Raw genomic sequence first — 19587 nt, 5'->3', positions numbered from 1 at the left:
CTCCTGTGGAGACAAGAGCAAAACCCCTTCCCCAACGTAGCACATCTCCTGGCTTCCATTGCGAGGTCAGCACATCCTTGAAATAAACTGGTTGATTTAATTCAGCAGACTTTTCCATTATCCAATGTCTTTCTGCAGCCGTTGTCCCCTTCTCATTAGCGTTGAGAAAATTCAAGGTTAATAAAGCACTATGTAACCTATTTCTAGGGGTATTTTCCACCCCTTTCTGTTTGTTTAACATATCCTTTATAGTTCTATTTGATCTTTCTATGACTGCTTGACCTGTAGGATTGTATGGTATACCTGTAACATGCTTAATATTGTAATAAGCAAAAAACTGTTTCATTTTCCTAGAGACATAAGCTGGACCATTATCTGTCTTTATTTGTGTAGGTATACCCATGATGGCCATAACTTCTAATAAATGAGTGATTACTGAATCAGCTTTTTCTGAGCTTAAAGCAGTTGCCCATTGAAAACCTGAATAAGTGTCAATGGTGTGGTGTACATATTTTAATTTGCCAAATTCTGCAAAGTGAAACACATCCATCTGCCAGATTTCATTCCTTTGAGTGCCCTTTGGATTAGCCCCTGCAGGCAGTGGTTTTTGGTTATAAAAAGAGCAAGTAGGGCATTTCTTTACAATTTCCTTAGCTTGTTGCCATGTAATAGAAAACTCTTTCTTCAAGCCTTTGCTATTGACATGATGTTTTTTATGAAATTCAGAGGCCTGCAGCACACTACCAATCAACAATTGATCAATTTCTGCATTACCTTTTGCTAGAGGACCTGGCAGACCCGTATGGGATCTGATGTGTGTTGTATACATAGGGCAAAGCCTGTTCCTGATCATGTCTTGTACCTGGATAAACAATGAGGTTAGTTCTGTATCATCAGGTATAAATTCAGCAGTTTCAATATGTAAGATTACTCTTTTTGCATATTGTGAATCAGTAACTATATTAAGCGGTTCTTTAAAATCCCTTACCACCATAAGAATGGCATATAATTCTGCCTTCTGGACAGAATTATAAGGGCTTTGTTCCACCTTACTCAAATCTTCTGATTTGTAACCTGCTTTCCCTGATTTATTAGCATCAGTGTAAAATGTACGTGCTCCAGTTATTGGAGCATCACGGATGATTCGAGGGAGAATCCAAGAAGTTCTCTTTATAAAGTTAAGCCTCTTGCTTTTCGGATAGTTGTTATTGATTTCTCCCAAAAAATTAGCGCAAGCTCTTTGCCATGGTTCGTTATCTTCCCACAACTTTTTTAGTTCATCAGCAGTGAAAGGCACTATAATTTCTGCTGGGTCTATGCCTGCTAGTTGACGAAGTCTCAATTTGCCTTTTATAATTAATTCAGAGACTTTTTCCACATAAGTTTTTATTTTCTTACTTGGTTTATGTGGTAAAAAGATCCATTCTAAGATAATATCATCTCTCTGCATTAAAATTCCTGTAGGAGAAATTTTGGAAGGCAATATGACGAGAATACAACTGAGCTCTGGATTCACCCTGTCCACATGTGTCTCTTGTAATTTCTCCTCAATCATTCTCAGCTCCTTTTCTGCTTCAGCTGTTAATTCTCTGGGACTTTTTAAGTCTTTTCCACCATCCAAGGTTTTATTTAAATGAATTATCATATCAGGTGTTATGCCAACACCTGGTCGTAAGCTGGAAATGTCTCCTAACAACCTTTGAAAGTCATTGAGAGTCCGTAACCGATCTCTCCTAATTTGTGCTTTTTGTGTCTTAATTTTTTGCAAACCTATTTTATAACCTAGATAATTAACAGAATCTCCTCTCTGAATTTTTTCAGGAGCAATCTGCAATCCCCATTTAGGTAAAAGTATTTTTACTTCTTCAAACAGTCTTTCTAAAGTAGCCATGTTTGAATCAGATAACAGAATATCATCCATGTAATGATAAATTATCGACTTGGGAAATTGCTTGCGTATTATTTGCAATGGTTGATTTACAAAATATTGGCACAGGGTGGGAGAGTTCAACATGCCCTGTGGGAGGACAGTCCACTGGTATCTCCTTGTAGGTTGAGAGTTATTATAAGTAGGCACTGTGAAGGCAAACTTTTCTCTGTCTTTTTCTTGTAAAGGTATAGTGAAGAAACAATCCTTTAAATCAATTACTATGAGAGGCCATCCTTTTGGTAATAAAGATGGCAGAGGAATTCCAGATTGCAGAGAGCCCATAGGTTGAATAACCTTATTGATAGCCCTGAGATCTGTCACCATTCTCCACTTACCAGATTTTTTCTTAACAACAAATACAGGAGAATTCCAAGGGCTGGTAGATTCTTCTATATGTCGAGCATCTAATTGCTCTTGTACCAGCTGTTCTAAAGCCTGCAACTTTTCCTCAGCTAAAGGCCATTGCTTTGTCCATATTGGTTTCTCAGTCAACCATTTTAGAGGCAGTGCTGTTCGTATCTCTGAAGGGCCATCAATTGCTTTGCATTCTTGTACAGCCCGAACAGCCGGTTTCCACCTTCTGTAATATCTTTTAATATTTCCCTCACTGATATAGGCTCTAGAAGCAGCAGGAATGTTAATTTGGGTATTCCATTGCTGCAACAGGTCACGGCCCCATAAATTCACTGCAATATTGGCTACATATGGCCTTAATTTTCCTATTTGTCCTTCTGGCCCTATGCATTAAACCCATCTCGTGCTCTGCCTTACTTGAGATAGGGTTCCAATTCCCAGGAACTGAACATTTACATCCTGAAGAGGCCAATACGGATGCCAAGATTCTGGAGTAATGATACTTACATCCGCACCTGTGTCCAGTAGGCCAGTAATAAAAACGCCATTTACACACACTCTTAACTTTGGTCTTTGTTCATTTATAAAAGTCTGCCAAAATACACGTAACTCATCCTTCAGGCCATTTTTGCTTTTAACAACAGGCATGGGGCTTTCTAATTTTCTTGACGAGGCATGTTCTCAGCAGTAACCGGAAATGATTGGACCATATTCGCCATGGGGGCCTGCGAGAGGCCCCCCATTGAGTTTCCCAGTGGCAACAGGTTGCCTTGTCTATCTCTTGTTGACCTGCACTCATTTGTCCAGTGTCTGCCTTTTCCACATCTCCTACATATACCTGAAGGCTGAGTCCTCCTACGTCTGTTATTTCTAGAAGAGGCATTATTATTATTATTATTGTTATTATTATTGTTATTATTATTATTATTATTTCTGAAAATCCGTTGTCTGCAATTCCTTTTAATATGTCCCATCTTGCCACAATTAAAACATTTGGTAACTTGATGTCTCCTTTTTGCATTAGAAATTGCTTCTTCTACCCATGCTTCAGTGCCATAGTCAAATGATTCAACATTCATTGTATGTAAGACCCATTCGTCCAAGGGCGCTGATCTCATCTTTAAAGGCCCCAGGATCCTTTTACACTCCACATTGGCATTCTCATAAGCCAAAGACTCAATTATTATACGTCTTGCTTCTGGGTCAGATATCCCTATCTGTACAGCTTTAGTTAGCCTTTGTAAAAAATCACTAAAGGGTTCTCTCTGACCCTATTTAACTCTGATATATGATTCCAGTCTCTGTCCTGGGTCTTGAACCCTGTCCCAAGCCTTTAAGGCTGCTGTAGTACATATAGATAAGGTGTGTTCATCATAATTAGCTTGTTCCAGAGGATCGGAGAAAAGTCCTTCACCTAGAATTTGATCTAGGGAGATCTCAATTCCCTTTGCTCTTTCCTGCTGTTCTAAAAGTTTAGCCTCTTGTCTGAACATGCATTTCCAATTTAATTGTGACCCACTCTCTAGAACAGCTGATACTAATTGTACCCAATCATGGGGCGTTGCCTTATTGCTTATAGACCAAGTTTTGAGCATCTCTCTAACAAAGGACAAATGTAGCCCAAAGTTCATAATGGCTTGTTTAATTTCTTTGAGATCATTCATACGGACGGGTTCCCATGTATATTCCTTGATGACCTTAGGATTTTTGGAACCAGTCACCTTTTCTGACGTTATTATTGGAAAGGCAGGTAGAACTTTATGGAAATTATCCCGGAGACTTTTACTCATTGACGGAGTTAAATTTAGCCTTTCTAACGTTTGCTCCTGTTCATCATAGTCTATAATTTCCTCAATCTTTTCTAATCTGCTTACTATTGCCTTCTGTAAGGCCTGGATCTCCTGTCCAGAATTATGCTCCAAGGCCTTCATGGAGGATTCCAAAACATGAAGTTTGTCCAGTAGAGTTAGTATCTCATCCTTGGATAGAATTTTCATGGCATGAATTGTGCCTTCTTGTATTGACAATCTGTCAGCCAATTTGTCATATCCTTTAGACAAAGTCCGATTTTCACATTCAGCAGTTTTAATTCTCTCTGATAATGTTTCAGACAGGGACTGAAGTTTACGATCCAAATCAGCTGTTCTCTCCTCCGCAGCAATGAATCTCTCCTTAATATCAGACTGTAGTTTTTCTAAATTTTGCTCATTTGACCGAGTCATATCAGACAAAGCCCTATTCCCTTCCTTGAGACCTTCAAACTCTTTCTTGGTGTCAGTCTGAATTGTTTTTGCAAATACCTCGACCGACTTAAAGTTGTCACTCAAAACAGTTGTGCCCTTTCTTAAGCATTCAACCTCTGTCCTAAGAATCCTGGTTTCATTCTGTAAGGACTTTATCATTTTTCTATTTTCAAACCATGTAAGGGAGAAACCAAATACGAGAAAAATTGCAAGCCCTATAAACATCCAAGTTATGGAAATATCATATGTATCCTGTAATATTTCAACCATAGTATAATTAAATAGACTGCAGAAGCTTTCAACGGTGATATGGTCAGACATTTTTTTTTTTTTAATCAAAAGAAATTTTACCTGTAATGACCGTTCCCTGCCAGTAGGTGGCGAGGGCAGTAACCGCTCGGCCAAACCGAGTCTGCAGTACCGGCGGAGCTCGAATGTTGGGACTCCGGCAGTAACCGCTATTCTCTGGCAGGTCAGGGCCCAGGCCGAACTCAGCCGGGACTGGTGCTGCCTGAGGGGTTAGCGAGCTCGGACTGAGTCATCCGCGCACACACACGTCCTTTGCTCCTTACAAGTGGGGCTGGGACAGGCTAGTCTGGGAAACTGCTCTGAAGCAATCAAGAGCCCAAGGCTGAATCCCTGCCACGCAGTGTGGGAACTGGAGCTGAAGGCTCCCAAATGCCCGAGTTGGACGCCAAATGAAGGTGCGTGGTTGATCGGCAGTTATGATTCACCAGACAAGCTTTAATATATATAATTCAGTTTTAATAAAGGAAAGGAAAGGGAACTTACAAATCCAAGGTTCCAGCGAGGAGGGCAGGAAAACAAAGAGCAGGTGGGCCACAGGCCCACAAGATTATATAAGTCAATATTAGCCTAAGGGGGACACGCCTAAGAGGGACACACCTAAGAGGGACACGCCTTTAGACCAAGGGGGACACGCCTTACAAAACAAGGTTTTTGGCTAGGCTTCCCCTTCAATTTGTGTTGGTTTGAAGGAAAATGTCCTTCTTAGACCCATATATTTTAATGTTTAATCACTAGGGAGTAGAATTCTTTGGGAAGAATTTGGAGGTGTGACCTCATTGGAGGAATTGTGTCAATAGAAATGGACTTTGAGGTTTGAAACCTCAATCTCTTGCTCTCCACTTGTTGCCTACGGATCAGGATGCTAAAGCTCTAATCTATTGGTCCAGCGCCATGCCTGTCTGCATTCTGCAATGATGTTCATGACTAATCCTCTAAAACTGCAGGAAGCACGATCCAATTAAATGCTTGCTTGTATAAGAGTTGCCTTGGTTGTGGTATCTCTTCACAGCAATAGAACAGTATCTAAGACAACCTTTTTAGAGAAAATCTTACCATACAACCAATTAACAGTCAAGCCTAAATTTCTCTTGCTGCTGAATCTAGTGCAGGTCAACTGAGCAAATCATCTCTAATTCTGTAAGAGAGGAGCTTTGTTGAATGCTGCCCATGTATTATGGTGATTCCTTGCAGTGGGCATGGGGCCATTAGGCCAAAACTCTTCTCGTTCTGTGAAGAGAGGATGGGCACAATTAATGTAGAAAATTTAGTCATTTGAGATAACACGTTTTACCACAGACCTTTAAGGCTAGTATTTTTAATAAATAAAGTATGGTGAGTAAAGATTTGAGGAATTATATTTTATACAGAAATGAATTGCTTTAAAACATGACCAGAGTACACCTGCATGGTAAGATCTGGTGCAGAGCACATTGTGAATACCGCGCTGAAAAGTTAGTCCCTAGCAAGAGCTGCTTCCCATCCGCCCAGTGCGAACCTGTTTTTCATCTATCCTTTATAGAAACCTCCCTCTTCTCTTGTTTAGACTGATGACACCCTCCTGTTTATTTTACCTGCTCTGTAACCATCTGGGCACAAACGAAGATGTTTTCAAGAGACACTTGTGTCCCTTCCTTTGGGTGTCAGACTACCAAGACGGTAGATAGACCCTGAGAAATTGAAATTTCTCCAGAGTCACATGCTTCGAAGGAAGAGGCCAAAGATGTGCCAGCCAGAGGGGAATCTGTCATCGAGAATGAGATTTCACACATTTCTAACAATTTATTGGAGCACCTTTGCAGACAAACTGGATCTGAGCTGATGATGGGTCAAGGATGGACAGGATCACGCTTTAGCCAGGAATGCTTATCTGTATATTCCTTTTGCCATCTTTTAAATCTAACTCTTATGTCAGTACCCCAAATATGGACGTAGGAGTCACCAAAGCTCTTTGTCATTTTTTTTTCTAATGTGACCAAATTTTCACCGTTACTTGCTACTTATTTGGACAACTGAGGATAAGTAGCCAAGCCATGTGTATCAATTATGCTGGGACTAGTTTCTGACCCTAACAAAATCAGTAAAATCTATCTGTGTTTAAATATTATCATTTTTCCAGAGTCCATGACTTTCTGGAAGCCACCATAGTGCCCTCAACTTCACTCTCCATTTTTCTCCAGTTCCATTCCCTACCATTCCTCATCCTCTAATTCCACTGAGGCCGAACAATGAATATTATGCCATGCTGTTCACTGTATGCTACCTACTAAAGTTTTGATTTACTTGCACTTGATTGGGTAATTCTTTTATGTTACCCAAAATGACTGCATTACTCATGTCTCTTTTACTTTGTGTATTCTGTGTTAATGTCTGAGGATATGTTGAATTTTAAGGACCTTCCCTGTCTGGGCTGAACCAGTTCCTAGAGAGGAGGAGCAAAAGTGTGTTCATCTTTTATATGCAAATTAACATCCCAGAGTCCATATAGAATAACCTCCATTTTCAGGTTCTTATACACAACTACATCCCCGACTCACTCTCCCACATCCTAGTATTAAACAAAGATAAACAGCCCATACCTCAAAATTTGCTAACATGATGTAAACTAATTTTGAACTTCTGTAACCTATCTCAATACAAACCTCTGGATTTTGTTCTCACCTCCTCTGTTATCTGACTTATTCCTTGAGTGGCCGTATGACCTCCTTGTTTGTAAATCTGATCTGTTTCTGATCTGTTTATCATCCGTGAAGAATAAATAATAAAATCCACATGTTAAAGCCCTCCCCTTTGAAAGTCAGTTTCCACAGGAAACCCACCCAAGCCCTTCCCTCTCTCAGACTGAAGATGACCCAGTATATCTCATCAACAATTCTATGGGCTCCATACATAACCCATGAGAGTTCTAAACAGCAGCTACTTATGTGGTTGCTTTCCCTACCTCTCGTCTGACTCCAACTAAATCTTATATAAACCCTTACCACCAGAGCCTAAAACAACACCTACTCCTAGACTCTCCATATGTTTGCTGAAATGAGCTAATCTGAAAAAATGATCCCTGGTTGCCACTGCATAACTTTGAAGAAAGATATAGAGGAGAAACCAGATCAGTCTGGTTCAACATATTGAATATTAAAACAGAAGAGAACACAGGCTACTATAAAACCCCAGAAGATAAACAGAAGACCTTCTAACAGTGATATCTTAAAATATTTATGTTGGAGTGTGTGTGTGTTGTGTGTGTGCATACATGCACACACGTATACATGCACATTTGTGTGGTATGTATATGTATGTTAAGCTGTGTGTGTACATTATGCATATGTGTGTAGAGGACAGAGCTCAATGTTTAATGCATTTTTCAATCACTGTCCATGTTCTTTTGAGACAGGGTTTCTCACTGAACACGGAGTTGCCAATTAGGCTAGATGAGCTGGGAAACAAGCCCCAGTGATCCTCCTGTCTCTGAAATCTCAGCCCTGGAATAACAGGCATACACTGCCATGCTGAGCCTTTATATAGAGTCGAGAGCTCAAACTCATTCCTTGGGCTTCTATAGCAAGCAGTTTGCAAGCTGAACTGTCTCCTGAGCTCTAATTTGTTTTTTGGTGTCAAATTCCAAGAGTACTCTTGCATTCCACAGAGCATATGGATTACTCCATAATAACTTGAACTTAACGACTAAATGAAAAATAGCCTCAAAGATGTAAATTAGGAGCTCCATACTCTAGAACTGAATAGCATAGCATATTTGTAGATGAAGGAGGGAACGGTTGCATCAACTGAATTACTTTTCTTGGGTTACACTTCTTACCATCATTCTATCTTGCCCTGTCTTTGCTCTCTCTACTGCTGCTTTGTTACAGTTCGTATTGACTACAAGACTTTCTTATACCGGACGGACCAAACAGTGAGTTAAAGTTCCTTAAAGTTCCAACTTGTCCATTACTCTTCCACCTTGGACAAGTCACTTAACTCCCCAAACATGTCTCTCATTTCAGTAGGCTAGTACTAAAGGTACCTATAGTTATTAATACTATAGGTAGTATTAAAGTAGTCAGTCTATTCAATGCATGTCCTGCACACGACAAATGCTCCAACTAAATCTTATATACAGCCAGTGTTGCCTTTGAAGCACCTCCCACTCCTCTCTTTCCTGCCATTTACACATTTGCATCAGATCTATCTTTCCCACTCACACCCAACTTGTAACTCTGACCACATTCAGAATTGCCTTCAAATTTTTCCAGAACTTTATAAATTGAAGTCTAAACTCCTTAGCAAGTGATAAAGGAGTGCCCCATGGATCTTCCCTATGATATCTGTACTCTATCCAATCGTAGAAATTCCACAGACAAGCTTAGCTTCTGCTCAAAGCTTCTGTATGCATTGATCTTTCCCAGAACTTGTGTATCCTGCACTGATGTGGGAGAGTCTTCTGTTTGTCTTGATTTCATTCATTAATAAAGAAACTGCCTTGGCCAGCCCTTAGGTGGGTGGAGTAGACAGAACAGGAAGAAGGAAGTGAGGTAGATGGCTCAGTTAGATGCCACGCCTCTCCTAAGTTAGCCAGACTGCTGTGCCCCTGCTCAGGGAGACAGATGCGATGAAGGCAGCTGCCAGGCAGACATGCTGAATCTTTCCTGGTAAGACACCACTTTGTGGTGTTACACAGATTATTAGATATGGGTTAGTCAAGATGTGAGTAAGAGGCTGAAAATAATGGGCCAGGCAGTATTTAAAAGAATACAATTTGTGTGTTGTTATTTCGGGGCATAAGCTAGTCAGGAGGCCAAAAGCAGGGCGGCAGGAATGCAGCCCACAGCTCACTACAGAATGGCGCCCACGTGGATAATTGAATCCACAGAAAGCCTGAGAAAGCTTGGGAAAGAATAGAGTAAAGCATGTTTTCTTGGTAGCAGCTATTTCTCAGGTTTGGCTTTGCTTGCTAGAGGTAAGAAAGCACTCTCATCTAAGAGAGGCTTCCTGACTCAGCTTTAGCTGCAAAATCTTGCAGCTCTTTTAAGAGGTCCTGCCACGAAACACTTAAATGGTGTTGATGAAAAGCTGAACGTTTGTTTTTCGGTTTTCAGCCGTAGCAGGACAAAAGCTGTGCCGTTTTAAAATGCCAGCTTTCTGGGCCGTCCTGCCAGGGCAAACTCTTGACTCTTTCAAGCAGGCGGTCCTGACTATGGAGATTTTGAATGTTGTTTAACACTGTTGCAGCTTGCTTGCTGGCAGGGACCTTGAACTGCCACAGAGTTGTGGTGATAAACAAGGCTATAGCCGGTACCTCTGCCATGAGGCTGGAAAGCTAAGGAATGGGCTGGATCTAGCTGTCAAAGCCACGGCTTTAATCCTACCTATATTGCTTGGTAAATTAAAGACTCGTGTGGTCAGAAAAAGAGAGATATACAGTAAAGAGAGATTCAAAGACAAAGAAAACCTCTAAATGGTTTGCAGTGAGTTAAAAATACATGCAGGCTAAAAGTTAAAGTTCTTACAGTTAAAAAAAAAGAGAAAGAAAGAAAGAAAAAGGAAGTAGTTTGTTGTGGTGGTATACACCTTTAATCCCAACACTTGGGAGGCAGAGGTAGATTGACCTCTGTGACTTTAAGGTGTGGCAGGACACACCTTTAATCCAAATGCCTGGGAGGCAGAGACGGAAAGATCTCTGTGAGTTCAAGGTGTTGTAGCATGCACCTTTAATCCCAGCACTGGGGAGGCAGAGACAGATGGATTTCTGAGAGTTCAAGGACAGCCTGGTCTACAGAGTTATTCCAGGACAAAGATATACAGAGAACCTGTCTCAAAAAATAAAAGTAAAAATAAACGAAATAGAGGTTAAAATAAAGCCGCACAAAGATGGAAAATACACAGAGAATCTTGATACTGTATGCTATTATGCTCTTTTTGAATTGTTTGAATGCTGAGGAAGGAGCAACAGCTGCTAAAAGATATTTGTTTACAAATGCTGCTGAACTAATCCAAGAAGATATCTTGAAAATACCTTGACTTTAGAATTTGGATCTAAGGATATGATACTTTGGAAAAGAGATTCTTCTTTTATTTTTACAGAAAATGAGACCCGTTGGATTGCTTCTATCCCAATATGGTATGATAGACCACGCCCTCCTGAAAGGTTGCTGTGAACACCTTCAGAAAATTACTTCACCCAACTGATGACTGAGATGAACCTGGCACTTTACATCATGAAAGATCTGATTAACAGCGTCCCCATTCAGCAGGAAGCAGTTTGGAGAGAAATAACTACGTCCATATTCCCAAATATTGTTTATAAATGTTCTTTTACATTTAAAGGGGGATATGATATAGATACGAATAATTTGCATTGGTATGGATTTTAAGGTCAATTTTGTTATATGTATATGTATTTCTAATCTTGATTAAGGTATTGTGATTGTGTAGTTCATTTTAAGAATATAATGTATAATTAGGAAATACAGGTTGCTAATGGATAATCATTGATAATAGTAAAGCTTATAGTCATGTTAGTTAGATTTTCTAGATATATAGAGATATATTTAAGTTAAAAAGGCATTCTTCATATCTTTCAAAGACTACAGAATATTGCATTTTAAATGTTTTAATAAGTTAGGACTGTTCATGACAATGAGACATGTCTGCTCCTGGCAGCACCAATCTACTTCAAGAGGAAGATGGGCATCAAAGAGGCTCCTTATAGAGTTTGATAGCCATTTGGGCAAGAAACTGCTCTTGCCTGGACTGTTGCAGAAACTGGACACAAAGAACCCAATGAGAGAGGACTGCTGAACTTGCCTAAATGTGAGATGATTCTTTGGGGTTCCTAATTCAAGAAAGAGTCTGCGAGACATTCTGAAGGACACAGCAGATAGTGACTGAACTACCTTTGAAATTTCCTGGTCATGGAAATGTCTGCTGGAAACTATGGGCCTGTAGGCTGAAGATGGATGCCCCAACAGTACAAAAGAACTTTGGGTGACTGTCCAGGCAGCGAGATGTCTCTGTCATTTCTAGAGTTTTGGAAGTAGCTTACCTCTTGTTCACCTAGGTAATATTGTGTCCTTCTGGAGTCTCTGATGGAGTTGAAGAATAGATAGATAGTTATAGTTGTTTTCCTTTGTTATGATAAAAGATAAAGTAGATATAAATATTGTAACTGTAATTCTTACTTGATAACTTGTTACATGTAATTTTGCTATGTTAAAGTTAAAGCCTTCTTTTTTTGTTTAAACAGAAAAAGGGGAAATGATGTGGGAGAGTCTTCTGTTTGTCTTGATTTCATTCATTAATAAAGAAACTGCCTTGGCCAGCCCTTAGGTGGGTGGAGTAGACAGAACAGGAAGAAGGAAGTGAGGTAGATGGCTCAGTTAGATGCCACGCCTCTCCTAAGTTAGCCAGACTGCTGTGCCCCTGCTCAGGGAGACAGATGCGATGAAGACAGCTGCCAGGCAGACATGCTGAATCTTTCCTGGTAAGACACCACTTTGTGGTGTTACACAGATTATTAGATATGGGTTAGTCAAGATGTGAGTAAGAGGCTGAAAATAATGGGCCAGGCAGTATTTAAAAGAATACAATTTGTGTGTTGTTATTTCGGGGCATAAGCTAGTCAGGAGGCCGAAAGCAAGGCGGCAGGAATGCAGCCCACAGCTCACTACACTGCACCAGCTGTTTTCTTCACCTGAAATGTCCTCACAAGCTGTTTCAAGGCAGAAATTGTAGTAGATTGAATATTATACAAGGCTGATTAACTGATTAAAATTTTAATTATAGAGAAAGCAAAAATGGGATAGGTCCAGAGCCAAATTATCTTGGATTATGGCCCCCTAAATGGTCACTTAGCCCTTATTTCTATATCCAACTAACATATTTGTGACTGCTGGGTAAATCTTTTTGAAGTATACAAACAAGATCCCTAGCTTCCATCAACCCAAGGGCTAAGAATGACATCGTAGAGCATCTGAGACCCATGATAGAGCTTCCTCGTTTCGCTATAACCTGCCTGCCTGATGTGCTCACCAAGGTATTCTAAAAGTAGTCTTAATATGGATTTCTTTGTTATGTTGCTAGGAAACCTTCATGAAACTGTTACCATTCTGATAGTTTAAGCTGAATCTGTGTTTGGTATTATGATTACCCATATTTGGCCCCAAAATAAATTATCTATTGATCCTTTGGAGGTGAGAGCTGTAAAGTTTATGTTGACACAGTCTTTCACCTGCTGCACTCTGTTCTTTCTATGTCTCTGTGACAGCATCCTCAGCACTTACTTGTGTTGATTTTTGTACCTGTGTTTTTTCAGCCAGTCTGCTGTAAGTTGACCATGAAAGGGACTACATCTGACCTCCATGTAGTCAGTGTCACAAAGAATTGGTAAAAAGTTGTCAGAGCTCACAAAGTTCTTGTAGAAATAGGATTAAATCACCCAAAATCCCAAAATTAATTTCTTTCTTGATCTATTGGTTTCTTTGGTCAATGACAGTGAGGATCAAGAGACAGCACAAGCTACCATCTAAGGCATCTCAGACACTCAGACACCGCCACATAGATCCAGCCAGGATTCTTCTTTACTTATGTATGTGTATGACAGGTATGTGTGCTCATGTGTATGGAGGCCTACAGAGACTAGAAGAATCTGTCAGAGCTTATGGAATTGGAGTTAAAATTTGTTGCGAGCTACACTACATGGGTGCTTGGGAGCTCTGGAGAAAAAAAAAAGGTATTCTTAACTGTTGAACCATCTCTCCAACCCTTAAAACAAGACCTTTGATTTTGACTTAAGCATCTTAATAATAGATATCTGTATTATTTGGGTGGCTTCAAGGGGATTTTAAAGAATTTTTATTGAGTTTTTTTTAAGAAAATGAGATCACTGAACACAACATACTGACATGATAAAACCATAGGTAATAAAGGTGAAAAGAGTCCTTTCTATAGTGGGTGACAAGGGACTTAGACATGTGTCTTGACTACAAAACAAGTTCATAATCTTGTTTGTGAGACTGAAAAAAAGGTTACACATCTATAGCTTTGGATAAGCTCATTGTTACTTTATACTTGAAATGTCTCTATAAAAAGAATATCATCCCTGAAGAACCAAAGTTCCTCCATTTTGTCCTCTGCCTCCATCTTGTATCTTGTGTAAGTTATTTCCCACAAAACATTCCAGTCCTCAGAAATGGCTAGAGGCAAAAGTAACAGGATAGCTGTCTGGAAAGTACGACAACTGCAGAATGTCCCTACCAGAAGGTCAACCGATAAGAAAACTTGACAAGCAGCAGGCAAGGTTCGAAAATACAACTGCTGAAAAGTCCCTAGACATGAACCAATCAGGACTGAACCCTTTACCCCACAACCTGCTAATGTAACTTTTCTGGTTTTTGCTTTTAAATAATGTCCTCTAGAAGGGCAGGATATCTCCTCTTGCCGCTGCTGTGCCTGTTGCTTTGACTAGGTCCCTGCTGGCTTGTATTGTGCACACAATAAACCTTGCTTTTGTATTTCTGTGAGTCTGCCTCCCTGGTGGTCTTTTGGGGTCTCCATGGACTGGGCACAACAATCTCTACATTGTCCCAATGGTAAATTTTGTTTATTGTACAAAAATTCTCCTTTCTCAAATGGCAAGAGATTTCAGTCAGGCTCCACATTGAGTACCACTTTCTCTTTCTATAGCGCTTGAATTTTCCTTTTATTTCTAGCATGCCTCACACTTACAAATTTAACAAATACAATCTATATCTCCATATTTTCCAAGCCTGAATCTATATTACGAAGAAAAGAGAATATGAGAGAACAAAGTTTGAGAGTCCCCGAATCAACATCTTTCATCACCATATGCCTGTTGAATGTCTCCTTCCTCCCTTCTTCCTCCTCTAAAGTCCCCTCTCCTTTAACACTGTACTACACACACCACACTTCAGCACAGGAAACAGATCTTACAAACATGTTGCTTTTCTGATATTCAGGGGCTAAAGGATTTTCTTTCTGAACCTGAAGCAAGTGCTCTATAGTTTTAGCTCTTACATGATCAAACATACAACAGATGTCACAAGGGTATAGTCTATATAAAGGGGATATAGTCCTTTTCATATTAATTTCACACTACCGAGTGTGACTTCTTATCAAAGGTTAATAAATCATCTTACTGAAATAATTATTTTAGGAAAATATCTGTTTTGTTATTTAATAATGTACTTTATTCTCTAAATATATAATATAGTTAGTGTTACCAACTCGTCGGGTGTTGGGACATTCACAGATGCAAGCCTATTCCACCTTGTCTGAAGGTCAGAGAGCTTGAGCTTATGTTTGTTCTTTCAAAGTTGTTGACAACAGGTGTATCCTAACCTAGGATGTGATTACTTGGTGCTTTGGACATTAAAGTGGCCCATGGAGGTAGATCTGTTCGACCCTAACCAAAGGTCAAAGAATTCAAGCATACTTCTGTTCCTTCTTTTGAAATAGGTTTGGCTTAGGGAATGGATGCATGTAGGTTACTTGGCCCAGAGTGTGTTCACAGCCCCAAACATCAAATGTTTTGCTTAGAAATTAATGGCTTGATGTCTCAAGTATTGAAACAAGTAACTGTTCTGGTTGTGCTTGGTTCCATGTTAAAGGAGCCTTTTGCCTTCTTCCCCACTTTTGTATTGGGGTACAGAAGTGTATGAAAAGTTAATGTGGATGAAATCAGAACTCAAAACCAGAATTCAGCATTCAGTATTCGCTGAATTGCCCTCCCATTACTATACTGTGTCTCGGTGTTTCTTTTCTATCTCTGTTCTTTCTACCTAACATTTCTAATCCTCACACCCCTACGCTGGAACATTCAAACCCACCATGACTGGACTGTGGCAGAAGTCACCCCAAAAAGGTGGCTTATGACAGCTGGAATCTATAATCATATGAGAATCAGGCATATGGGGATGCCTGCAAGGGAGTACTTTATTATATTGATTGATGTGGGAAGACCCATCTTAAGTGTGGACAGGACCATTCCCTGGGTGAGGATCCTGGATTGTATATAAAGGGGAAAGTGAACTGAGTGCAGGTATGCATATGTTTATTGATTTTTACTTTTTGCTGGTTGATTTGAGATAACCAGCTGCTTCAACCCCTGTGGCCTTCACTTCCTCACCACAGTGTACTGTCTCTTTAACTGTAGTCATATGGGCCTATTTCCCACAGGGAAAAACACTAAAGTACATACTCATTGTCTTAAAATCATATAGCTGATTACAATTTCAATAAAATTACAAATGATGAAAACCGAGGATTTCAGTTCTGGTTAGAACTAATAGAAAAGTCTGGCTGAAGTTGTGGAATGCTTCACGAAAGAAACTAGAAACCAGGGAGGAAGTATTTAACTTGTTTGTGTGGCTGTTCGCTGGATTTAATGCTGAGCTACATTTCTAATAACGGGTGTTCAGTGGAATTATCTGTTCCCGTTTCAGCATTGTTAGTACTTATGGTACATGAGTCTGTAACTGATATTGTAGGTGCACAAATTCACGTTTTATAAGCCTTTTAGTCTTTATAGATGTAGCATTGGCTAGAATATTTTTCCAGTGAAATCCTTTACTACAAGTAATTTTGTATATAATCTCATTTAAGTAGATTCTTTGGATGGGAACAGAGCTTGAGAGAAATGCCAAAACAAGGCACATGGAAGAGAGACCTCTTTGAATCAAGGCTGAGGCTTGCGCCAGTCAGATATTCATGGCTAGTCAAGGCAGGGAAAACAAGTGATGGGTGAGTGCTCAGCACTAAATGGAACACCTTTATGACCCTTCCAATGTTCCGGGATCGTCCTGTAAAAGGCGGTGGTAAGAACATAAAACCTTGGTGATGGATATGAGGGCTGTGAAATGTTGTCACACAGGCATGACATAGCCATGATGAAATGCTGTCATACAGGCATGACATAGCCATGATGAAATGCCGTCATGCCGGCATGACATAGCCATGGCATTCAGGAAATTTTAGCAGCTGTGATTGCCTCATAGATTCTGCACAAACTGAGCCCTTAAACATTTAGTCATAGATGGAAGACAGTTTCATGGGGCTTCAGCCAGGGAAGATAATGGCAGTCAAAGGCTGCTGGAAAAGAGGAGGTCTCTATCTTCTGTGTGTAATTCAGACAGCTCCACAACCATGTCTGTCTTAGCGGCCCTGGTAAAACTTAATGGGTTACAAAGCAAGACAAAATGAAGGGCTCATGGGAAGAAAACGTGTTTTTGGTTTACAGTATTGTTCTAAGATGTATTATGTATATATTATTAAGATGTAGGATTTCCTGGCTAATCCATCTCTGTAGTCTTCCTAAAGTCAGTTGATTGACAGATACGTTGTCACCAGGGTCATCCAGACCTTCTTGGTGATCCTTGCTGGGTGAGTGTTATCTGTAAACTCATTGTTCAACACTTGTACATATCATGCCAATAAACATCTCCACAGACAAAAAAAATGTGAAAATGGAGTAGAGGCTTGGTGGGAGGAAGAGGAAGTTTGATGGGTTGTCAGAGGGATATGGATGGGGAAAAGGATGAGTATGACCAGAAAGCATAATATACATAGATGAAATTGTCCAGAAAAAAAATCAATAAAAACAGATGTGCAATAAAAAAAAAGCCACAAGACCAACTTTTCAAGTAAATAGATTGAATCTTTGGACTTTTATTTCCTTTGCTACAGAATAAGTAATTCTGACTAGGTAACAGATAAGGGAAATTTGGTGGCGGTGGCAGGGGTTAACAATTCTGATGGCTGCATTATGACTAAAAATAGTCACGTCCAACTTTTTGATATTGTGACAGGACATTGTCATTTATGAAGTTTATGCTAAAGAGTTTCACAATCAAATTTTTAAAATTCACAGAGAAAAGTCTCATAATTAAAAATATTTTTATAAACTCTTTGAGAATGTCATACAATGGACTTTAATCCAGTTCCTCTCCTTAACTCCACAGATCCAGCCACACCTCCCTACCTCCCAATTTTGTGTCCTCCTCTTTTATTATTATTTTGTTTTTATTATAATTAGTTAGTGAAACATAAATTCCAATTTGTGCTGTCTACATAATTCTGGATGTAAAGCCTTCTATTGGAGCATACTCTTTGAGATGAGTGACTCTTCCCTAGCTGTAAATCTGGTAAACAGTAATAATGGCCAGCATGGCAATTTATGCCCATGGGTGTGATAGTGGCACACATCTTGTGGGAGCAACCAATTGCTTTCTGATTGAATTGAAGATCCACTCCACAGGAAGAAATACATGCCTGGTACTGTAAATCTCTCCAAGAAATGGTGGTTGTGGAGTTCACAGACCATAGGGCTGAGCCCACTACTATTATTTTGCTGAATAGACATAATATCAAGTGTTGGGCCAAAATTATCTCAGGTCTTGTACCTCGAGGCCTGTAAGACAGAGAAAGGCTTGACTCGAGTTTGAGGGAACCGAGTGAGGATGAGACAGCAAAATCCAGGTAGAGGCCCCTCCAGCCAGAGAGAGGGTTGGCTGTCTCTCATTGTCTGGAGGTGCCCCCACATCACAGGATGTCACTTAAACTACATAAGCTGACACTCACAGTAATAAACTGAGTTCCTGTGTGACTTAACTCCCTATCACCTCTGATGATCCTGCATCATGGGGCAATGGAAAGGACAGATAGTGCACTCACCTTTCCCTGGGGAATAAGGCTAAGGAGGCCTGGCAATCAAGCTGCTTTCTAAATTAGTATCTCTCTAGATTATTGCAGCTCTCAGACCTCATAACATTTCAAGAAGGCTTAAGATTTCTGTTCTGGACCACATCCATAGATATTCCTGGCCACATGTAGTCCATGTATCTCTAATTGGGCATCCTCGTACAACAATTCTAACAAAGACTGATTAATGATGTCCCTTTGGGTTGCCAAATATTTACAGAAAAGAGACTTTACATACCCCTTTGCCACTTGAATTAGCCCAACAGTCCAGGAAAGACTTTGACCTTAATTTGGGTCTCTCTGCACTGAGGCCATCTACTTACTAGTTAGCTTCCCTTAAACACTACCTTAAAAAAATCAAACTTGAGCCATATGGCAGATAAGAGATGTCTGGTTATAAGTTGCCTAGTGAACCAAAGATTTGAGATTCTGTGCGCCAAAATCTATCAACACATCCCTATTAAGATAGTGATTCCCACAGCCTACTACACAATTAGGTCTCACGCACAGGAGAATATTTCACATCCATCCTTTAGATAAGGAAACTGGAGCTGTCTTGACAAAAGGAAATGCAATAGCTGCAGAACTGCTAATGCTTCATTAATAATTTTATAATCGGGCTGGGGAGATGGTACTGTTAGTAAATGGTGCTGCTTTATAACCATGATGGCCTGACTTCATGATGGATGGTGGATGGGGTGGTTTGAGTGAAAAATGGCCACATAGGTTTATATATTTGAATTCATGGTCTTCAGCTGGTTGAACTATTTGAGAAGGATTAGGAGGTGTGGTCATATTGGAGGAGGTAGGTCACTTAGGGTAGGCTTTGAAATTTTGAAAGTGTCTGTCTGTCTGTCTCTGTCTCTGTCACCCTGTCTCTGTCTTTCTTTTTCTTTCATATGCTTGTGGATCAATTATAAGTTCTCAGCTACTGCTCTAGTGCCATTCCTGAGTGCCTGCTGTCATGATCCCCGCCATGATGGTCAAGAATTCATCACCTCAAACTGAAAGCAAGCCCCCAAATAAATTCTTTCTTCTACAAGT

Source organism: Arvicola amphibius, chromosome 12, assembly GCF_903992535.2.
Source record: "Arvicola amphibius chromosome 12, mArvAmp1.2, whole genome shotgun sequence".
Taxonomy (NCBI): Eukaryota; Metazoa; Chordata; class Mammalia; order Rodentia; family Cricetidae; genus Arvicola; species Arvicola amphibius.
The sequence above is the reverse complement of the archived record's forward strand: the minus strand, read 5'-3'. Positions refer to the sequence as shown.